Source organism: Carcharhinus amblyrhynchos, chromosome 4 (assembly GCF_965287045.1).
Source record: "Carcharhinus amblyrhynchos chromosome 4, sCarAmb.v2.hapA, whole genome shotgun sequence".
Lineage (NCBI taxonomy): Eukaryota > Metazoa > Chordata > Chondrichthyes > Carcharhiniformes > Carcharhinidae > Carcharhinus > Carcharhinus amblyrhynchos.
The window spans coordinates 52,204,469-52,227,693 of record NC_137327.1 but is presented as its reverse complement, the minus strand read 5'-3'; positions in this window follow the sequence as shown (position 1 = coordinate 52,227,693).

The window sequence follows — 23,225 nt, the reverse complement described above, 5'->3', positions numbered from 1 at the left end:
AATTTACTAATCCACCCAACTATACCCTCATCCAGATCATTAATAAAAATTACAAACAGCAGTGGCCCCAAAACAGATCCCTGAGGCACACCACTTGTAACTGAACTCCATGACGAATACTTACCATCAACCACCACCCTCTGTCTCCTATCTGCTAGCCAATTCCTGATCCAATTACCTGGATTACCCTCAATCCCATACATCTGCATTTTCTGCAGAAGCCTTCCATGGTGAACCTTATCAAACGTCTTACTAAAATCCATATATACGTCAACTGCCTTACCCCCATCCACCTCTTTGGTCACTTTCTCAAAAAACTCAATAAGGTTAGTAAGGCACGACCTACCTGCTACAAAACCATGCTGACTATCTCCAATCAATTCATTACTCTCCAAATAACTATAAATCCTATCCCTAATAATTTTTTCTAAAACCTTGCCCACAACAGAAGTAAGACTCACCGGTCTATAATTCCCGGGGAAATCTCTGCTCCCCTTCTTAAACAACGGGACAACATTCGCTATCCTCCAATCTTCCGGCACTATACCTGAGACCAACGACGACCTGAAGATCAGAGCCAGAGGCTCTGCAATCACCTCTCTTGCCTCCCAGAGAATCCTAGGTTAAATCCCGTCCGGCCCAGGGGACTTATCTATTTTCAAACCCTCAAGAATATCCAGCACATCCCCCTTATCAATTGCAATACTGTCTAGTTTACACCCCTGCAACCCAGTGTTCTCCTCAGCTACATTTATGTCTCCCTGCGTGAACACCGAAGAGAAATATTGGTTCAATGCCTCTCCAATCTCTTCCGGTTCCACACACAACTTCCCTCTGCTGTCTGTAACTGGCCCTAATCTTGCCCTAACCAACCTTCTGTTCTTAACATATCTATAGAATGCCTTAGGATTCTCCTTAATCCTATCAGCCAAAGTCTTCTCATGTCCTCTTTTAGCCCTTCTTAACTCACTCTTCAACTCCCTCCTAGCCAATCTAAAGCTTTCTAGTGCACTACCTGAGCCCTCAAGTCTCATCCGAACATAAGCCTCCTTTTTCTTTTTAACCAGCGAATCAACTTTTTTAGTGCACCACGGTTCCCTAGCTCGACCAATTCCTCCTTGCCTGACAGGGACATACCTATCGAGGACTCACAGTAGCTGCTCCTTGAAAAAACTCCACATTTCGGATGTTCCCAGTCCCTGTAGTCTCCTAGTCCAACCTATGCTTCCTAATTCTCTCCTAATAGCCTCATAATTACCCTTCCCCCAGCTAAAACTACTGACCCGAGGTTCATGCCTATCCCTTTCCATCACTAAGGTGAACGTAACCGAATTGTGGTCACTATCACCAAAATGCACACCAACTTCCAAGTCTAGCACCTGGTCTGGCTCATTCCCCAGCACCAAATCCAATATAGCCTCACCTCTAGTTGGCCTATCTACATACTGAGTCAAAAAACCTTCCTGCACGCTTTGTACAAAAACTGACCCAATTCCAATCAATATTAGTAAAGTTAAAGTCCCCCATAACAATTACCCTATTACTTTCACTCCTAACCAGGATCCTCTCCGCAATCCTTTCCTCAACCTCTCTAGAACTTTTAGGAGGTCTATAAAAGACTCCCAACAGGGTGACCTCTCCTCTCCTATTTCTAATCTCCGCCCATACTACCTCAACAGACAAGTCCTCATCAAACTTCCTCTCTGACACTGTGATACAATCCTTGACTAGTAATGCTACCCCTCCCCCCTTCTACCTCCTTCTCTACTCCGACTGAAGCATTTGAACCCCGGAACCTGCAACAACCATTCCTGACCCTGCTCTATCCATGTCTCTGAAATGGCCACAACATCAAAGTTTACTAGGCTGATACCGGAGTTGAGGGGGTTGAGCTATGAGGAGAGGCTGAATAAACTAGGCTTGTACTCGTTAGAGTTTAGAAGAATGAAGGGAGATCTCATTGAGACGTATAAGATGATGAATGGGATGGATAGAGGTGGAGAGACTCTGCCCGCTCAGAAAGGACAGTAGGACTAGGGGCCACAACCTCAAGATAAAGGGGGGGGCGGTTTAGAACGGAGTTGAGGAGGAACTTCTTCACTCAAAGGGTGGTGAATCTCTGGAATTCTCTGCCCGTTGAGGTGGTGGAGGCTGCCTCGCTAAATATTTTTAAGACGCGGGTTGATGGGTTTTTGATAAGCGAGGGGATTAAGGGTTATGGGGAGAGGGCGGGAATGTGAACTGAGCCATGACAGATCAGCCATGATCTTACTGAATTGCGGGGCAGGCTCGAAGGGCTAGATGGCCTACTCCTGCTCCTATTTCTTACGTTCTTATGTTTACCAAATTTTGCAAAAATTTCATCAAGTTTTTCAATGGTTTGTTCAGATGTAGTAGACCTCATGATACTAACTTCCGGCCATTTTGAATGTGCATCAAGTATGACTGATAACATATAACCCTCAAATGGACCAGCAAAATCTACATGTAATCATTGCCATGGCAATTTAGGCCACATCCAAGGGTGTAAAGGAGACAATGTTAGCGTATTACTTATTCATGCACAGGATTGGCTGCCCCACTTTTTCTTCAATCTGAGCACACAAACTCGGCCACCAAAAGTAACTATGTGATAATTTCTTCATCCAGACTATACAAGAATGTCCTTTATATGGTTGTTCAAGAGCTCTTCTGTGTAGACTAGGAGGAATGATCAGATTCCCTACACAGGTGCCCACCTTGCACAGTTAACTCAAACCTTTGTGACACATATGGTTTCAAATCAGGATGTGAACCATACTTTCCAGCTTTCATTTCTTTCAATACCATATCCATTGCTTTCCCCATCAGAGGATAATTTCTGGCCAGTCAGTGAACTTGAAAAGCTGTCAAAGACAAATGATCTACTAGCGAAAAATAAAGAATATTAGTAAAACTAGTTGCTGCCATCTGCACAATAGGTTAAGGTAAGAGCAATAATGATTAGTATTAGCATGGCACTCTGATTGATGATACTTTATTTCAAACAAATGTGCAGATAAGATCAGTGACCATCTTTGCAACTGACTAGCAGCTAACAAAGGTATGTTTTTATATGGCCCACAAATAGTTAAGGATTGCTGATCTGTCAATAATATGAAATGATGATTATTTAAATAATGATGAAACCTTCATGCACCAAAAATTATACTTAATACTTCTTGTTCTAGCTGAGCACAGTTAGATTCAGCACTAGTCAGAGTGTGCAAAGCAAAAGCTATTCGTCGGTCTTCTCCAGAAAGCAAAATATGTTAAACTACCGCCTCAACTCCATTAGGTGAAGTGTCACAAGCAAGCAGTAATGGTAGCTTTAGATTAAAATGAACCAATACTTCAGACTTCTGCAAAGCATCTTTAACATCCCTGTTTGCTTTCTCACATTCTGTTCCATCTCCATGATCACATGTAATAAATAATGCAATGGCTTTTATAATGTAGCTAATTTAGGAACATTCAGGTACAAGTTTGCCATAATAACGTACAAATTATAGAAAAAAATCTCAATTGTGTCACATTTGTCGGATGCACATGGCACCAGTCTTGCTTTGAGACTTTTTGGTTGACTATTAGGTATATCTTAAATTTCATGTGAAGTTCCTTCATTGACTATTTCTTAAAATACACTCTTGTGTTTAGTCAAAAAGTGCTATAGGTATGTTTTGGCATTGACCAATCTGTTGACAGCACTTCAATGAAGCTTTATCTTCTCCCTCAATGATCTCCTTAACAGAGCTGGAAAATTACCATGGAACACATGGAGAGGCAACTCTGCTCTTTGTCTACCCAATTTTACGTTGACCATGATTTAACCTTTTAACAGCATGATCTCTTCCATCTGTGTCTATGGAATCACGTCAGCTGATTTTAAATGAAGATACTTCAGCTTTTGATGATATTTAGTTTCACACTTAACTTCAGGTCATCCAGAACCTATGTGACTCACTCTGTATGGATAAGACATTCAGCTAGAGCTCTTCATCATATTTCTAAACATTTCTTCACAATTATAATTATTTTCTTCCATGTTGTAAATTATTATTGTAGAATGCAAGTTGTTCTCTTACTTGAAGGTACCCAGGCTCTTCTTCTGAATATTTTTCTCAGGGGAAGCTGGTCTAGTACAACAAGCTTTTGCAATGTGACCCTTTTTGCTACAATTCTTGCACTGACTATCCTTGCTCAGCATCCACTCACTGAAAGGCCCATATGTGGCTTGCTTGTTGCTGTTGACTTTGTATGGGCAGTCCCAACTTATGGATTTTCATTCCTGCACCAAATTGTGAAGTCTCTTGGGCAGCCAGTTCCATCAACACTGTGATTTCCACTGCTGTCTTTAAAGTCAAAGTGCATTCAGTAAGCAATCTTCTTTCGGATAGCCTAATTTTGGAGACCACAAACTAGACAATCTTGAAGATAATCTTCTAATGACTCACCAAACTCACAAGTTGCACTATCCTTTTAAAGGTTGCCACAAACTGAGCAATGTTTTTGTCTTTCACTTGATTTCTTCAGTGGAACTTCAACTATTTCACGATAATCAATGGCTCTGGGGAGTAATGTTGTCAAGGATCATTGTCAAATCATTGTAAATTTTGGTTCTTGGCTTGCTAAATGAACCAAGTTTCAGAGCAAATTATAGATTTTGTTTCCTACTGTACTGAGAAAAGCTGGTACAAGCAACTCATTTGCAATTTTATTCACTTGTACAAAGTACTGAAAATACTCAGTATAGGAATTCCACAATTCTTTTTCTTAATTGAAAGGCCCCATGGATCCTAACCATTTCTCCTGTAGACATGATTGACTTGACTCTGCTCAGGATATTTATTTGATTTGATTTATTACTGTCACTTGTATTAATACACAATGTATTGTTTCTTGTGTGCTATACAGACAAAACATACCATCCATAGAGAAGGAAATGAGAGAGTGCAGAATATAGTGTGACAAACATGGCTAGGGTGTAGAGAAAGATCAACTTAATGCAAGGTAAATCCATTCAAAAGTCTGACTGCAGCAGGGAAGAAGCTGGTCCTGAGTCGGCTGGTTCATGACCATTTTTACTGTCAACCCAGTCCTCCTCATTTTGCCTTAGAGACCACTGACTTGATGTACTTTTCTCTTTTCAAATAGCCCTAGCCATACAGAAAAGGATACCTCTTTTAAATATTTCAGTTACTGACAGAAATTTCATCCTTCCTGGATTTAAAAAAAAACCCCTCTTTTAAAACCACACAGACCTTACTTGTCTTCCTGCACTGGCACTTCTTCTTTAATCCTGTTGTTGCTTCTTCCCTGCCTCTTAACATTCAAAGTGTGAGGACCCACAGTGATTTTGTCTTTTACTTACGATCTTTTCTCAATGAATCAAAATCCCATCCTCATCATCAATTTTCTTTATGTGTAATATCTTAACTGTGTTAGGGACTGTGAGCTTTAAAGAAAAATTTTGGCTTGCACACTTGGATTCAAGGTAACACACAAGAGGATTTATGGAGAGATATTCTTTGCATTGCACAGATTTCAAACTGAAAGTGAAAGAGCAGCCTGTGGTAATACCCTAATTACATTATCAAATCATATGATCAGTTCTTAAAGCATTCGTACAACCCCTTTAAATATATAATGGAGCCTAATTGGGAATATAGATGGCAATTGAAGATGAGAATTGAGAGAATTGTATACTGGCTGGGCAATCCTCTCTGCCAATTATACCCAGATAGCCAAGATGAAAATTACTGTCCATATTTTAATGGTTCTCCCATGAGCTTACTCATAGTAGATCAAAAAATATTTGCAATAAAATTTAGACATCTAGCACTTCTTTTTTGGCCTAGGAGGTCCAAAATAGTACCTACAGTGTGCATTCACTTCTGCTGAGTCACCAGTGACACCATTTTGGTGAAAAGGGTTAGGGCGTGCAAGTGTCCACTGAAAGTATGCAGAACTTGCAGATCATGACATCCGCAACATTGACTTGATGCCAATTAGGCCATTTTGACACTCAACACCCCACTAATGCCCTGTCCTAAACTCACACAGCTGAACATATGTCATTAGCATGAAGGACTCCTAGCATTAACTATTTACAGCTAGTTGTGATTGATCTCTACTGGTTGATGCTGCATTTGTGCAAATGTTTAGTGTTTGTGTTCTTTAAATTATTAAAGTCTATAGGAAGTTGTGTGACAGGTCCTGGTGAAATTTGTCCTCATTTAAAGGCTTCTGCACAAATTAGTTGTTTTACATATTGGACATTAATGGGGGGAATGAACAGAGGCCACGTGGAGCAGGATAAGCAACTGGAAGAGGAAAAGGGCAGGGAGAGGACTCTCAATAGGAGGCCATCGAAGCTCAAAATGTTCAAGGGCAGGCAATTCACTACTTAAACCTCAGCATGGTGCAAAGGACAGCATTGAGGCAGAACTGGGAGCAGTTGTAAAACATGGGATGTGGGCATCATTGGCAAGTTCAGCATTTGCTCCCAATCGCTAATTGCTCTTGAACTAAGTGGCTTGCTAGGACCACTCAGCAGGCAGTTAAGTGTCAAACATATTGCTGTTGGTCTAGAGTCACATACCAGATAAGTATGGCAGATCTCCTTCCCTAGAGGACATTATTGTGAAATTATTTTATGAAAATCAATGCTAGATTCATGGTGGGATTTGAGTCCATGTTCCCAGACCATTAGCCTCTGGATTAGAACATAACATAAGAAATAGGAGCAGGAGTAGGCCAACTAGCCCTTCGAGCCTGCCCCACCATTCAATAAGATCATGGCTGATCTGTCGTGGCTCAGTTCCACATTCCCGCCCTCTCCCCGTAACCCTTAATCCCCTCTCTTATCAAAAACCCATCAACCCGCATCTTAAAAATATTTAGCGAGGCAGCCTCCACCACTTCAACGGGCAGAGAATTCCAGAGATTCACCACCCTTTGAGTGAAGAAGTTCCTCCTCAACTCCGTTCTAAACCGCCCCCCCCCCTTTATCTTGAGGCTGTGCCCCCTAGTCCTACTATCCTTTCTGAGCGGGAAGAGTCTCTCCACCTCTATCCTATCCATCCCATTCATCATCTTATACGTCTCAATGAGATCTCCCCTCATTCTTCTAAACTCTAACGAGTACAAGCCTAATCTATTCAGCCTCTCCTCATAGCTCAACCCCCTCAACTCCGGCATCAGCCTAGTAAACCTCCTCTGCACTCCCTCCAAGGCTAAAATATCCTTGCGTAAGTACGGCGCCCAAAACTGCACACAGTACTCCAGCTGTGGCCTCACCAATGCCCTATACAGCCGCAGCAAGACCTCCCTACTTTTATATTCAATCCCCCTCGCGATGAAGGCCAGCATCCCATTCGCCTTCCTGACCACCTGCAAGCTGGGTTTTTGCGACTCATGCACAAGGACCCCGAGGTCCCTCTGCACCGTCGCCTGCTGCAGTTTTTCTCCACGTAAGTAATAATCCTTCCTACCATTATTCCTACCAAAGTGGACCACCTCGCACTTACCAACATTAAATTCCATTTGCCATTTCCTGGCCCATTCGCCCAGCCTATCTAGATCCTTCTGTAGACTCTCCCCACCCTCTGCACAATTTGCCTTTCCACCAATTTTGGTGTCATCAGCAAATTTCGACACCCTACACTCGGCTCCCTCCTCCAGATCATCTATATAAATGGTAAATAGCTGAGGCCCCAGCACCGACCCCTGGGGCACTCCACTAGTCACCATCCGCCAATCCGAATAGCACCCATTGACCCCCACTCTCTGCCTCCTATTTGACAACCAGTCCTCTATCCACGCTAACACCCTACCCCCAACTCCATGCCCCCTGACCTTCTGCAATAACCTCTTGTGAGGTACCTTGTTAAACGCCTTCTGAAAATCAAGAAAGACCACATCCACCGGCTGTCCTCTATCCACCGCCCTAGACACATCTTCATAGAGCTCCAGTAAATTTGTCAGACACGACTTCCCTTTAACGAAACCGTGCTGCGTCAGCTCTATCAAGCAGTTCCCCTCAAGATGCCTCGCTATTTCCTCCTTGATGACGGATTCTAACACTTTACCTACAACAGACGTTAAACTAACAGGCCTATAATTCCCCGCCTTTTGCCTGGCACCCTTCTTAAACAACGGCGTAACATTAGCCGTTTTCCAATCTTCCGGCACTTCCCCGGAATCCAGCGATGTCTGGAAAATAACCACCAAGGCATCCACTATCACCTCCGCCATTTCTTTCAGGACCCTCGGATGCATTCCATCCAGTCCTGGGGACTTGTCCACAATCAGCCCCTCCAGTCTGTCGAGCACCACCTCTCTAGTAACAGTAATGTCATCGAGACCCTCCAGTCCTACCACCTTTCCATCTCTAACATCCGGCAAATTATTCACGTCCTCCTCCGTGAAGACCGAAACAAAAAAGTTATTCAAGACCTCCGCCATATCCCCATCCCCTACCACTAAGTCCCCCTTCTCATCCTCTAAGGGACCAACGTTCACCCTAGCCAGCCTCTTCCTTTTTATATATTTAAAAAAACTCTTGCTATCCTTTTTTATATTAAGCGCTAGCCCAGCTTCATAGTTTCTCCTACCCTTCTTTATCAACTTCTTTGTCAATCTTTGTTGACATTTAAACCTCTCCCAATCCTCTTCTCGCCCACTACTCTTAGCTACTCTAAACGCCTCCGCTTTTAATTTAACACTTTCCTTCACCTCCTTCGTTATCCACGGCTTTTTACCTCTCCTCCTACGGTCCTTTTTGACCATCGGAATAAATTTCTGCTGAGCACCAAGAAAGATCTCCTTAAAGATCCTCCACTGCTCCTCAGCAGACCTACCTTCCAACGCGCTCCCCCAGTCCACATTCGCCAATTCTTCTCTCATCCTACCGTACTCCCCTCTGTTCAAACAAAGGACGCGTGTCCGGGAACCCACTTTCTCCTCCTCCATCTGCACCAGAAACTCCACCATACAATGATCACTCTCCCCAAAAGGATCCTTCACCGCAAGTTCCCTAATTCTACCCGCCTCATTACATAGCACCAGATTCAAGATAGCTCGCTCCCTCGTCGGCTCCAACACACACTGTTCCAGGAAACTATCCTGGCAGCATTCCAAGAACTCCTCCTCGAGCCCACTGCGTCCAACATGGGTTGACCAATGAATATGCAGATTGAAATCCCCCATAACTACGGCCGTCCCATTCCTGCACGCCGCACTTATTTGCGCGTTAACAGCCCGCCCCACCTCCAGATCATTATTCGGGGGCCTGGAGACGACACCCACCAGCGTCTTCCTCCCTTTGCTGTTCCTAATCTCTACCCACAACGATTCCACATTCTGCTCCTTGGCTCCAATATCATCCCTTGCTACCACCCTGATGCTATCCTTAATCAGCAGAGCTACGTCCCCCCTTTTTCCTCCCGCCTATCCTTCCTAAACACTTGATACCCCTGGACATTCAGCTCCCAGTCCCTGTCACCTTGCAGCCACGTCTCTGTAATGGCCACCAGATCATATCCATTTGTGTCGATCTGCGCCACCAACTCATCCACTTTATTCCTAATGCTTCGCGCATTCAGATAAAGCGCCTTCATCCCAGCCTTCACCTGGACCTTATTTGCTGGAATGCCACCAACCATACTCACGCCCCCTACTCCCTCTATTATTGGGACATCCTCGGCCTCTATCCTTACCTGTACCGTCTCCTTAACTTTAGACCCCGTAATGTCACCTATCCTCACACCCTCCCCCCCCCTAATTAGTTTAGAGCCCTGTCTACAGTCCTCTTTACACGATTCGCCAGCACTCTGGTCCCAGCACGGTTCAGACCAACCCCATCCCGCCCGAACAGGTCCCACCTACCCCAATACTGGTGCCAATGCCCCATAAATTCAAACCCATTCCTCCTACACCAATCCCTGAGCCACCCATTCACTTCCTTAATCCTATCAACCCTACGCCCGTCTGCACTCGGTTCAGGCAGTCACCCAGAGATGACCACCTTGTCAGTTCTACTTTTTAATTCCATTCCCAGCTTTTCATACTCCCTCCCCAGATCCTCAGTTCGCATTTTGCCTACGTCGTTGGCACCCACATGAACCACAACGACTGGATTCTCACCCTCCCACTCCAGGTTCCTCTGCAGCCCAGATGCGACATCCCGGACCCGAGCACCAGGCAGACAACACACCCTTCTGTGCACTTTGTCATTGTGACAAAGGACAGTGTCAATACCCTTAACCCCACTATCCCCAATTACAACTACGTTCCTTTTCCCCTTCTCTTTGCCTATGTCCTGCTGCATCACTGTACCGTGTGCAGTCTGCTCACCGACCTCACCTCCCTCGTCCTCGTCCAGACTGGAAGCAAGAACCTCAAACCTGTTATGCAGCTTGAGAGTCTGAGGCCTCCTCTCCCCACCCTCCTTCCTCCTCTCAGCAGCCCCCTCTTGTTCCTGACCCTTAGGGTTAGCCAGTCTGGGGGGGGTGGATGTCTCTTGCACCCCATTGACAATGGCACCCTCTCTCCCCCTGATGAGCCTCAGTGTCTGTAGCTCAGAGGCCAGCTCATCTACCTTGAGCTGGAGCTCCTCCAGCAACCTGCACTTACTGCAGACATGTTCACTGGGGAGGACCCTGGGGTCCACCAGTTCCCACATCATACAGAAACCACACATCACATGCCCCTCCATTATTCACTGTAGTAATGTTGAAAATTTCCACACGAACTCACCTGGCCCTTTTTCTCTCCAGCCCTTTTGATATTAAGCCCTAATTGCTCACTCTACTTCCCTCTCACTCCACTGCCCGCTCAGACGCTGCCCGCTGTCTACACCAGGCCTCCTTTTAAACCTGGCGCTGATTTAAAGCTGGCTGGCCCACAACTCCTTCTAACCACTCCCTCAGAATTCTTAAAGCAGTAAATACAATAAATGCTTTAAACAGTTCTACAAAGAACAAAGTGCTTTAAACTTATTTAGACAGGTTTTTAACAGGTAAAATCTTATCTCCCTCTCTGCTCCTTCACTCGTCTGCTCCAGCAAACAATGGAAGGCTTCACCGTGTGCCTAGTCAGTGACTTTAAAACTACATCATCTTTTGATTGGGTTGGCTCTCAATCTATCTTACCAAGGGCAATTGCAAAGTGGCAAAAGTGGGTGGTCAATTAGTAGCAATTCATTGATAATTAAGCAACATGAGATCTTGTGATTATCTCACAGACCCCACTGACAAAGTTCAGCATGTAGATCAGCCAAGGCAACTGCCCAGCAGGAAGCTGTGTGCGAGGGAAATTACAAGCTGTCCTCACCGTAAAGAAGCAAGACAGCAGGGATGATCTCTTGCATTTGCAGAGGCTGACTGTGGAAAAAAGGTCATTCTGATGCAGGAGCTGTAAAAACTGTTTGGAACGGTCATAACTGTTGGTTTGGGCAGGATACTGGGCTGAGTAGACCACAATAGTGACAAGGGGTCCACTAACTGAGTGATCAGCTGGGACATGGAAGAGCAGAATTATGGAGTGCAGCATAAACAGCCACAGGCAACAAACAAGTTGAATAAGAGGCAGGAGGTGGAGGAATACACACCCCTCAAGAGAGGGTGTCTTGGCAAAGGCTCAGCTTCATACACCTCTTATGGAGTTAAATGGTGTTATAGAAAACTGCAATTGTCATGGCAGGTATTCACGAATATCTAAATTCTTCTCAATGAGGACCTTAGGTCCTAGGGAGAAAGGTGTAAAGGCAACAGTCACACTTAACTCACCAATAGCTCCCTCTGCTGCTAGAGCAAACTAGCTGGTGAGTGAAGCTCCACCCACTCTTCTAAAGGCTGGAAACAGTCTAGCCCATTTTTTCATGCACTAAGTGCATAAGATTGAGAATAAAGACTCATCCAAAAAACACATCTGGACACTTGGAGCTCTTCTCGTAGAATCAGCCCCAGAGTGTTGGTTGAATCCAGAACTATGAATAGCAGTTTGCTGCCATCCCCAGACAGTGTCCCAAGAGCAGCAGGGTATTGTTATTGGAATTTTACAGATTAGAAAATCTATTAGGACTGTTAGGGGGTTTAGCTTCGAGTTTATTTAAGCCAAAATATTTTAGAAAATGTTTGAGAGGTACTGTTAACTCCGTAAAGGTGTTTTTGTGCTTTGAAGTGCTATTTTCTTTATTTTAATACATATTTAACTTAAATATAAAATCATCACAATTGGCCTCACTGGTTCTTATACTGACTTTAGAAAACTCATCATAATACACAAATTGCAAAATAGGTCTGGCAGCTGATTCCCTTCGGGATTTGAGCAGCCTGGCACTCACCATCTGTCACACCATAACAAATTGGGGGTTCTTTGTGGGATCTGAAAGAATAATTCCTTGACTGGCTTAGAATTAGGTAAATTTAAAGGCAATGAGTGTAAGGAGAATATTGAACTCTGAAGTGGTATTGTGATATTTCTAATGGCTTTGGCAATTTGTAAGACTTTATTAGAGGATAGGAGAAGTATCCTTAGATGGGTTATAAAAGGCGAATAAAGCACATTTAACAGAACTGACGGATAGGTTACAGATAGTATTACCTGTAGAGATATGGAAATTAGGCATGATTGACAGAACAGCACAACATTTGAATTTGGAAGGGATACCAGAGAAACCGAAAGGGTGAATCACTTGAATTTTTAAAAAATCTTCTCGTGGATGTGTGTCACTGGCTAGGCCAGCATTTATTGTCCATTCCTAATTGCCCTTGAACTTGCTAGGCTATTTCAAGACATCATTTAAGAGGCAGCCACAATGCTGTGGACCTGCTGTAGGCTAGGCAAGGTGAGAGTGCCAGATTTCTTTCCTTAAAAGAACATTAGTGAACCAGATGGGTTTTTAATGACAATAATTTTATGATTATCTGTAAGCTTTTAATTCATCTAGTGGTGGGATTCAAACCCAGGCCCTCAGAAATTACCACGCGTTGCTGAATTATTTGTCCAGTGACAATTTCAAACATAGTAAACTCATTTTCAGCCGGGGAAGCTGAGTATTAATTAGCTAACTGGTTTAATCTGATTCCTGTAGTGCCTGCTCAGTTTTCTTTAAATTCAGAGTGTTTGGTGCAGCATTAACAGAGTATAAGCTTGGAGTCTGATAAGTGGGGAAGTACTTAGCATTCAAATCAAAACAGATGAACTGATAGCACAAATAAAAATTAATAAGTACAATTTCATAGCCATTAGCGACATGGTGACAGCATGACAGAAGTTGGGACCTGAATAGAAAGACATGTGACATTTAGGAAGTTAAAAGAAAAGTGGAGGGGTGGTTCTGTTAATTAATGATGATATTAGCATATTAGATAGGGATGAACTAACTTCAGGAAGCCAGGATGTTGATGCAATTTGGGTTGAAATAAGAAAAAATAAAGGCAAGACCTCAATTGTGGGGGTGTGTACAGGCCCGCCCTAATTGTAACTATAAGGTAGTTCAGACTATAAGAGATACTGGGAGCACACAAAAAAGGTACAGTGAATAATGACGGGGGATTTTAATCTACATATAGATTGCAAAAATCAGATGGGCAAAGCTGGTGCATATGAGGAATTTGTAGAATTTTTTTGAGAGAGTTTTTAGAACAGCACATTCTTGAGCCAACCAGAGGTCAGGTTATATTAGATCTGATATTATGCAATGAGATAGGATTAATTAATAATACTACTGAAGGCACTCCTAGGTACCAACGATCATGATATGAATGAGTTTTAATTCAGTTTGAGGCACAGGAGAGTATGTCCAAGACTAGTATTTTGAAAGTAAATAAGGGCATTTATAAGAGCATGGAAGAGGATTTTGCTAAAATAAACTGGCAAATGTACTGAAGGGGTAGATCAATAAAGGTTCAGTGGCAGACATTTAAAGGGCTATTTCAGAATACAAGAAAAGAGACATTCCAATGAGAAATAAATATTCCAAGGGAGAGCGTGTCATGAGTGTTAACTAAAATGTTAAAGTCAGTATTAAACTTAAAAGAAAAATTAAATATTTGTGCAAAGACAATTGGCGGGTCAGAAGATTGGAAAGAATATAAAGAGCATCCAAAAATGACAAAAAAGATTGATAAAACAGGATACAAGAGAAAATTAGCTAGTAATATAAAAATGGAGATTAAGAGTTTCTGTAGATATTTAAATAAGAAAAAAAAATTAAGGAAGTTTTCATTAGTCCTATAGATAGTATGCCTGGGGAACTGGTAATAGAAAGTAGAGCAATGACAGATGAATTAAATAGGTATTTTGCAACAATGTTCACTATAGAGGATATAAGTAACATCCTAGCAATAGTTGTAAATCAGGAAATGGAAGGGTGGGGGAAACTCAGGAAAATTAACACCAGGGAAGTGGTATTGAGCAAATTATTGGGTCTGCAAGTGAAAAATCCCCAGGTCTGGATGGACTTCATCCTAAAATCTAGAAAGAAGTGGCTAGAGTTAACGTAATGTTTTAATTTTCCAAATATCCCTAGATTCATGGAAGGTTCCATTACATTGGAAGATAGCAAATGTAACTCCTTTATTCAAAATGGGAGGGAGACTAAAAGCAGGAAACTACAGGCCAGTTAGCCTAAGATTAGAAATCATTATGAAACATGTTAAACGCTTGAAACAAATTCAAGGTAATCAGGTAGTCAATATGGTTCTGTGAAAGGGAAATCATGTTTAACCAATTTATTGGAGTGCTTTGAAAGAGTTATCTTTGCTGCAGATAAAGAGGAACCAATGGATGTACTAAGATTTCCAGAAGGAATTTGATAACTTGCCACGTCAAAGATTATTCCAGAAAATAAAAGCTCATGATGTTGGGGGTAATGTATTAGTGTGACAAGTAGTATGCCAAAGATATCACTGCAGGGGCCTCAACTTCTTGCAATTTACCTAAATTATTTGGATAAGGGATTGAAGGTATTGATGACACAAAGATAGGTAGGAAAGTAAATTGTGAAGAGGATGTAAGGAAGCTATATAGGGACATAGATAGGTTAAGTGAATGGGGAAAAAATCAGGCAAATGGAATGTGGGCAAATGTGAAGTTGTCTATTTTGCCAGGAAAAATAAAAATAAGCTTATTATCTAAATGGTGAGAGATTGCAGAGCTCTGAGGTTCAGAGGGATCTGGGTGTCCTGGTGCATGACTCATAAAAGGCTGGTATACAGGTACATCAAGTATAATTAGGGAAACTGATATAATGTTATCATTTATTGTGAGGGAAATTGATTACAAATGTAGGGAGGTTATGTTGCAGTTGAATAGGGCATTGGTGAGACCTAGAGTAATGTGTAAAATATAGATGTCTTAATTTAAGAAGATGTAAATATATTAAAAGCAGTGCAAAGAAGGCTTACTAGACTAGTACCAGGAATGGATGGGTTGTTTTATGAGAAAAAGTAGGACAGACAGGGTTTGTACCTGCTAGAGTTTAGAAGAAAAAGAAGTGACTTGATTGAGACCTTTAAGACCCTAAGGGATATTGACAAAGTGGACAGTCTCCTAGTTCAGAGAATCTAGAACTAGGGGTCTTTGTTTAAAAATAAGGGATCGCTTATTTAAGACAGAGATGAGAATTTTTTTCTTTCAGAGGGGCCGAGTGGCTTACTCCTGCCCCTAACTCTGAGTTCTCTGGAACTCTTTCTCAAGAGGCAGTGGAAGCAGAATCTTTGAACATTTTAAAGCAGAGCTAAATAGATTCTTGATTAACAAGGGGTGAAAGATTATTGGGGTAGCCAGGAATGTGGGGTTGAGATTACAATGATATTAGCCACGATCTTACTGAATGGCAGAGCAGGCTGGAGGGGCTATTGACCTATTCCTGCTTCTAATTTGTATGTTTGTAAAATACCACTATATCACTGTCTCCCTTGGTAAGATTAAGTTACAAATAAAAAAAATGAATTGGAAGAAAGGGAAAATGGAAGTGAGAAAAAAGAAAGAAAGTGGGCATTTCAAAGGGAATAGACAGAAAGGCACGAGTGAGAGATAAACAAAAGGAGTTGGAAATGGCGAAGTTAGAAAAGGAAGAAAGAAAATACCAGTTGAGAAGGCTGACAATTATAGGAAGCACCAGAAAGTACATAAACTATAGAAACACTTATTTCCAAATCAGAATCTTTGGGGAGATGTTTAAATTTGCAAAGACTCTTCCAAAATACAAGGGAAGAGATGTGGAAGCATTCTTTATCTCATTTGAGAAGATAGCTAAGCAAATGAAATGTCCAAAATAAACTTGGACAGTGCTCTTGCAGAATGGGTTGGTAGGTGAAGCTTATGGGGTACATGCGTAGTTGTCAGAAGAAATATCTGGGGAATATAATGCAGTAAAAAGGACCACAATGGCTATATGTGAGTTGCTTGCAGAAGCATATAGATGAAAATTAATAAATGTAAGAAAATAGCCTGGACAGACTTAGTTTGGGAGATGCAGACAAAAGTAATTTTGATTAGTGGATATGGGCATTAAAAATAAATGCTCTGAGACAAATAATTGTTTTGGAAGAATTTAAAGACTTCTTTCTTTCTAATAGTTAAAAAGCCATGTGAAGAAATAGAGGATTAAAACAGCTAGAAAAGCAGCAGAGATAGTGGGTAATTATGAGCTGGTCCATAGATCAAAGCCTTTTTTTTCAACACCTTTTTAAATGTGAGGAGGATAGACAATGGGAAGTTGAAAAAAAAGCACATAGTCAAGGAAGAGAAGGAACAGCTGGAGGTTCTGAGAAAATTTCACCTCAGATTAGAAAGGAAGGTGCTGATGGTGGAAGTGACATGAGAAGGCTGAAATGTTTTCACTGTAATAAGGTTGGGCAACAGAGTTAATGTGCTGGTGGTTATATGTGGGAAAACTGTTGCAAGTTCAGGGGCTTTAGGGCAAGGCAAACCAATGGCAGAACCCTTAAGAGTATTGTTAGGAGGGATGTGGGTGTACAGGTACACAGGCCACTGAAAGTGGCAACACAGGTGGAGAAGGTAGTCAAAAAGGCATTTGGCATGTTTGCCTTCATTGGCGGGGCATTCAGTTTAAAAATTGGCAAGTAATGTTGCAACTTTATAGAATCTCAGTTAGGCCTCACTTGGAATATAGTGTTCATTTCTGGTCACCACACTACTAGAAGGATGTGGAAGCTTTGGAGAGGGTACAGAAAAGATTTAGCAGGATGTTACCTGGTATGGAGGGCATTAGCTATGAGGAGGGGTTGGAGAAACTTGGTTTGTTCTCACTGGAACAACGGAGGGTTGAAGGGTGACCTGATAGAAGTCTTCAAGATTATGAGGGGCATGGATAGAATGGATAGTCAGAAGCTTTTTCCCTGGAATGCAAGAGTAAATTTCTAGGGTGCATATGTTTAAGGTGCAAGGGGCAAGGTTTAAAGATATATGAGGTAAGTTGTTTTTTAAACAGAGGGTGGTGGGTGTCTGGAACTCGCTGCTGGGGGATGTAGTGGGAATGGAGGAATATGGTCCCCAGAAGGACAGCAAGTTTTAGTTCAGTTGGGCAGGAGGTCCATGCAGGCTTGGGAGAGCGAAGGACCTGTTCCTGGGCTGTAACTTTCTTTGTTCAGTGAGTATTGTGCAAGTGGAAAGAAAGGGCAGGTATTAGCCGAAGGTGTGAAAATATGTCACAACCTACCCAATGGAATGTTGAAGGTGGGTTACAGAAAAGTTTAATAACTTTACATTTGAAGAAAAAGTATTTTCATGTGTACAAAGTGGATTTGGAAAATATATCAAAATTTTAAAGGGATACAAGGGCTAGTCAGTCCTTAATGTTATGGGATACTGCTAACTGTTGTCTAGTGAGGTATTGCAGGATAAAGCATTAATAAGTGGAATTTGTGGAGAAAGAAAAGATGTTCCATTATATAAGGTGAATTTAAAAAACAGTTTGAAAACAGGTGAGGTAATTGTCAGAGTGGCAGAGAAATTGCCTATTGCGAGGGTTCAATTTATCCAAGGAAATGATATAGCTGGGTCACAATGTTGGTGATGCCTACTGTAGTTGCACAGCCTATGGAATTGCAATCGACAGAGATGTTGCAGAAAGAACATCCTGGATTGTTTCCATACTGGTAACAAGATCACAAGTTGAGTCAGGAGGAGGAGGAGTCTGGAAGACAGGACAAAGACTGCAATTCAGTCAGCTGAGGCTATCTTTGAGAACATTATTCAGGAACAAAAAGTTGGTAAGAATGAGGCTGAGGTGTTTAGCTCAGTGAAATTGATAAAGTTACAGCAGAAAGATCCATAAAGGAAGCAATTACGCTAGCAGCTTATTCAGAAAGGAGGCAAAGTGTATTTCAGAGTGTTATTACGTTAAGGATAATATATTAATGAGGAAGTGGAGACAATCTCTTATTGAGAGGTGAGCAGTAATACATCAGGTAATAATATTATCTGGATACAAAAGGGAAATACTGAGGGTAGCTCATGGCGTTCCAGCAGCAGAGCATTTAGGAATAAAGAAAACTCAGGCTAAAACACGAGAACATTTTTACTTGCCTGAACTGTATAAAAGTGTAGTCAAATTCTGTCAAATGCCATACATGTCAGGTGATAGGGAAACCTCAGGCAGTATTTAAACCTGCACCTTTAATTCATATTCCAGCATTTGAGGAACCTTTTACTCGGGTTCTAATGGTGTAGGATCCTTCCCTAAGACAACAAATGGAACTCAGCACATACTGACAGTCATGGATGTGTCCACTAAAGTCCTGGAACTGAAACCTTAAGAAATATCACAGCAAAGAGGATTGTAGAAAAGCTGACCAAATTCTTTATAAGATATGGTTTACCAATGCAAATACAGTTAGACCAGGATTTAAATTTCATGTCACAGTTGTTTCGGGAAGTCATGAATGGCTAAGGGGTAAAGCAGTTGAAGTCATCAGCATGTTATCCTGAATCGCAAGGTGCATTAAAAAGATGTCATAAAATTCTATAGACTATGATGAGAACACAGTCAAGATTACCCACAAAACTGGGATTAAGAAATTTTATTTTTATTACTTATTATTAGGGATGTTCCCAATGACTGAACAGGGTTTAGTCCTTTTGAATTAGTCTATGGTCCTGACTGAGAGGGCCACTCAAACAAATTCAGGAAAAGTCAATATATTAGAACTCAGAAACTACGCTCCTAGATTATATGACCAAATTCAGGGAAAGGAAGAACAGAGCATATGAATTACTGAAGAACACGATAGCAGGTGATGCCGACAAAAGCAGATAAGAGGGCAAAGGCTTATTTTTTTGTTGCTGGGGAAAGGTTTGATTTGATTTATCATTGTCACATGTATTAACATACAGTGAAAAGTATTGTTTCTGGCATGCTATACAGACAAAACATAAAGTTCATAGAGGAGGAAACAAGATAGTGCAGAATGTAATGATACAGTCAAAGCTAGGGTGTAAAGAAAGATCAAATTAATGCAAGGTAAGTTCATTCAAAAATTTGACAGCAGCAGGGAAGAAGCTGCTCTTGAGTCCATTGGTATGTGACCTCAGACTTTTGTATCTTTTTTCTGAAGGAAGAAGGTGGAAGAGAGAATGTCCTGGGTGCGTCGGATGCTTAATTATGCTGGCGGCTTTGCCAAGGCAGCGGGAAGTGTAGGCAGAGTTGATGGATGAGAGACTAGTCTCAGTGATAGATTGGGCTACATTCATGACCTTTTGTAGTTCCTTGCGGTCTTGGGCAGAGCAAGAGTCATACCAAGCTGTGATACAACTGGAAAGAATGCTTTCTATGGTGTATCTGTAAATGTTGATGACAGTCGTAGCTGACATGCCAAATTTCCTTAGACTTCTGAAAAAATACAGGATTTGGTGGGCTTTCTTAACTATAGTGTCGGCATGGAGGGACAAAGACAGCCTGTTGGTGATCTGGACATCTAAAAATTTGAAGCTCTCAACCCTTTCTACTTTGTCCCCGTTGATGTAAACAGGGACATGTTCTCCTTTATGCTTCCTGAAGTCGATGACAGTTGAGGGAGAGATTATTGTTGCCGTACCAGTTTACCAGATTTTCAATCTCATTCTGTACTCTTTCTCATCACTGTTTAAGATCCGAGCTACTACGGTGGTGTCGTTAGCAAACTTAAAAATCGAATTGGAGAGGAATTTGATCACACAGTCATAGGTGTATAAGGAGTTTAGTAAAAAGCCTGAGAACATAGCCTTGTGGGCTATGTTGAGGATGTTGGTTCTGGCGTCAGTATCAGGTGAACTATTAAAGGCAAGGTTTAGTGGGCCTTACCAAACTGAAAAGAAACTAAGAGAAGTGAATTATTTGATAAGAACTCCAGATAGAAGAAAAACTCAGAGGATGTGTCATGTAAATATACATAAAAAGTACTTTGACAAGGAGGATAACCAGAAAGAAGTGTTAGTAGTGGTGGATCAGATAAAGGAAGCAAAGATTGAAGATTTTGAAATTGACTTCCCTCAAATTAAGGAAGTGCTTAAAAATTTAAATGAAATACTGAGTTACCTTCCAGACAAGAATTAAAGTGATTTGAAACTGCAGTCACAAAGCTATCTGTGGGAGCAAATTGCAGTGAACAAATTTGGCTATACATAATGTAGACGTGGGGAATTACATTTCCATATTGCAACACCCTTATAGATTGAATCCAGTAAAATTATCACAAGTGCAAAGAAATATTGAATTCATGGTCCAGAATGATATCACAGAATCAAGCCGCAGCAACTGGAGTTTACCTATTCTGATGGTACAGAAATGGATGGGAGACAAAGATTGCGTGTGGATTACTGAAAAGTGAATGCAGTTACAAAAGCAGATTCATATTAAATGCCATGTTTGGAAGACTGCATTGAGAAAGTAGGACAATCAAAGTTTATTATAAAGGTTGACTTACTGTGAGAATATTGGCAAGTACGCCTATCGGAAAGGGCAAAAGAGACTTCAGCTTTTGTAACGTCACATGGGCTTTTTCAGTTCAAAGTTGTGCTACTTGGAATACAGGATGCACCAGCAGCCTTCCAAAGACTGACAAACAAGGTTGTTACATGATTGTATTCTGTATATTGATGTTTTGGTGGTTTTCAGGCAAACATGGGAAGAGCATTTACATCATCCAAAAAAAAACTGTTTAGTCAACTGCAAGAAGCTGATTTGGTGGTGAACATGGCTAAGACGGAATTTACATAAGAACATAAGAAATAGGAGCAGGAGTAGGCAAACTAGCCCTTCGAGCCTGCCCCGCCATTCAATAAGATCATGGCTGATCTGTCGTGGCTCAGTTCCACATTCCCGCCCTCTCCCCATAACCCTTAATCCCCTGTCTTATCAAAAACCCATCAACCCGCTTCTTAAAAATATTTAGCAAGGTAGCCTCCACCACTTCAACTGGCAGAGAATTCCAGAGATTCACCACCCTTTGAGTGAAGAAGTTCCTCCTCAACTCTGTTCTAAACCACCCCCCCTTTATCTTGAGGCTGTGCCCCCTAGTCCTACTATCCTTTCTGAGCGGGAAGAGTCTCTCCACCTCTATCCTATCCATCCCATTCATCATCTTATACATCTCAATGAGATCTCCCCTCATTCTTTTAAACTCTAACGAGTACAAGCCTAATTTATTCAGCCTCTCCTCATAGCTCAACCCCCTCAACTCCGGCATCAGCCTAGTAAACCTCCTCTGCACTCCCTCCAAAGCCAAAATATCCTTGCGTAAGTATGGCGCCCAAAACTGCACACAGTACTCCAGCTGCGGCCTCACCAATGCCCTATACAGCTGCAGCAAGACCTCCCTACTTTTATATTCAATCCCCCTCGCGATGAAGGCCAGCATCCCATTCGCCTTCCTGACCACCTGCTGCACCTGCAAGCTGGGTTTTTGCGACTCATGCACAAGGACCCCGAGGTCCCTCTGCACCGTCGCCTGCTGCAGTTTTTCTCCACGTAAGTAAGAATCCTTCCTATCATTATTCCTACCAAAGTGGACCACCTCGCACTTGCCAACATTAAATTCCATTTGCCATTTCTTGGCCCATTCGCCCAGCCTATCTAGATCCTTCTGTAGACTCTCCCCACCCTCCGCACAATTTGCCTTTCCACCAATTTTGGTGTCATCAGCAAATTTCGACACCCTACACTCGGTTCCCTCCTCCAGATCATCTATATAAATGGTAAATAGCTGAGGCCCCAGCACCGACCCCTGGGGCACTCCACTAGTCACCATCCGCCAATCATGAGTCACATGTTTAGGCCATACTATTGGCCACGTCAGACGGCCCCATGTGATGTATAAGTAAAAGCTATTGCAGAATTCTCAGTGCCTTAAACAAAAAGGGAAGTTTTAAGATTTCTGGGTATGAGCTGCTTTTACAGAAAATTTGCGCCACATTTTAGCAGTGTGGTTGCTCCATTGATGGAATTATTAAAAAGAAACAAGAAATTCTACTGGGCATTGGAGTGTCAAAATGATCTGAAAACCGTGTTGATGACTGTGCCAGTTTTAGCAGCATCTAATTATGCTAAACAGTTTAAATTGGCTGTTGATGCAGGTATTGGTGCTGTATTGCTGCAAGAAGACAAAATAGGTATTGAAAAGCAAGTGGGTTATTTTTCACAGAAGCTAAATATTCACCAAAGATATTCCACCATCAAGAAAAAAATGACAAGTCTGGTGATGGCATTACAATGTTTTGGAAATGTCTTGAGACCAAAATGCGTTACTCTTCAGTTGGAATTTGTTGTTACAACCATTTAATTTACAGATTATACATGTAACTGGATGAGAAAACCAGATGGAAATCATAAAATCTCACAGGGGAGGAGAAGGCCATTCAGTCCATTGAGTCTGGACCACAAAACCACCCAAGACCCAACCCCATGCATTTACCCTAGCTGGTCCCTGTGGCACTAAGGGGCAATTTAACATGGCCAATCCACCTGAACATACATCCTTGGACAGTGCAGATGCAGTGTCAAGAGATTAAGATTCAAGGAAGATTGGACATTTGAAACCTGAAGGTCGGACAAAGTGAACTCTACTGACATAACAAATGAGTGGATATTATCATGTTAACGCTTGCACCTTATAGTGTAATAGTTCAATCAAGTGTATTGGGATCAGTGACAGCGCCGCGCCCCTCCCTCCCACGCTGATAGCGCCGCGCCGCCCCCT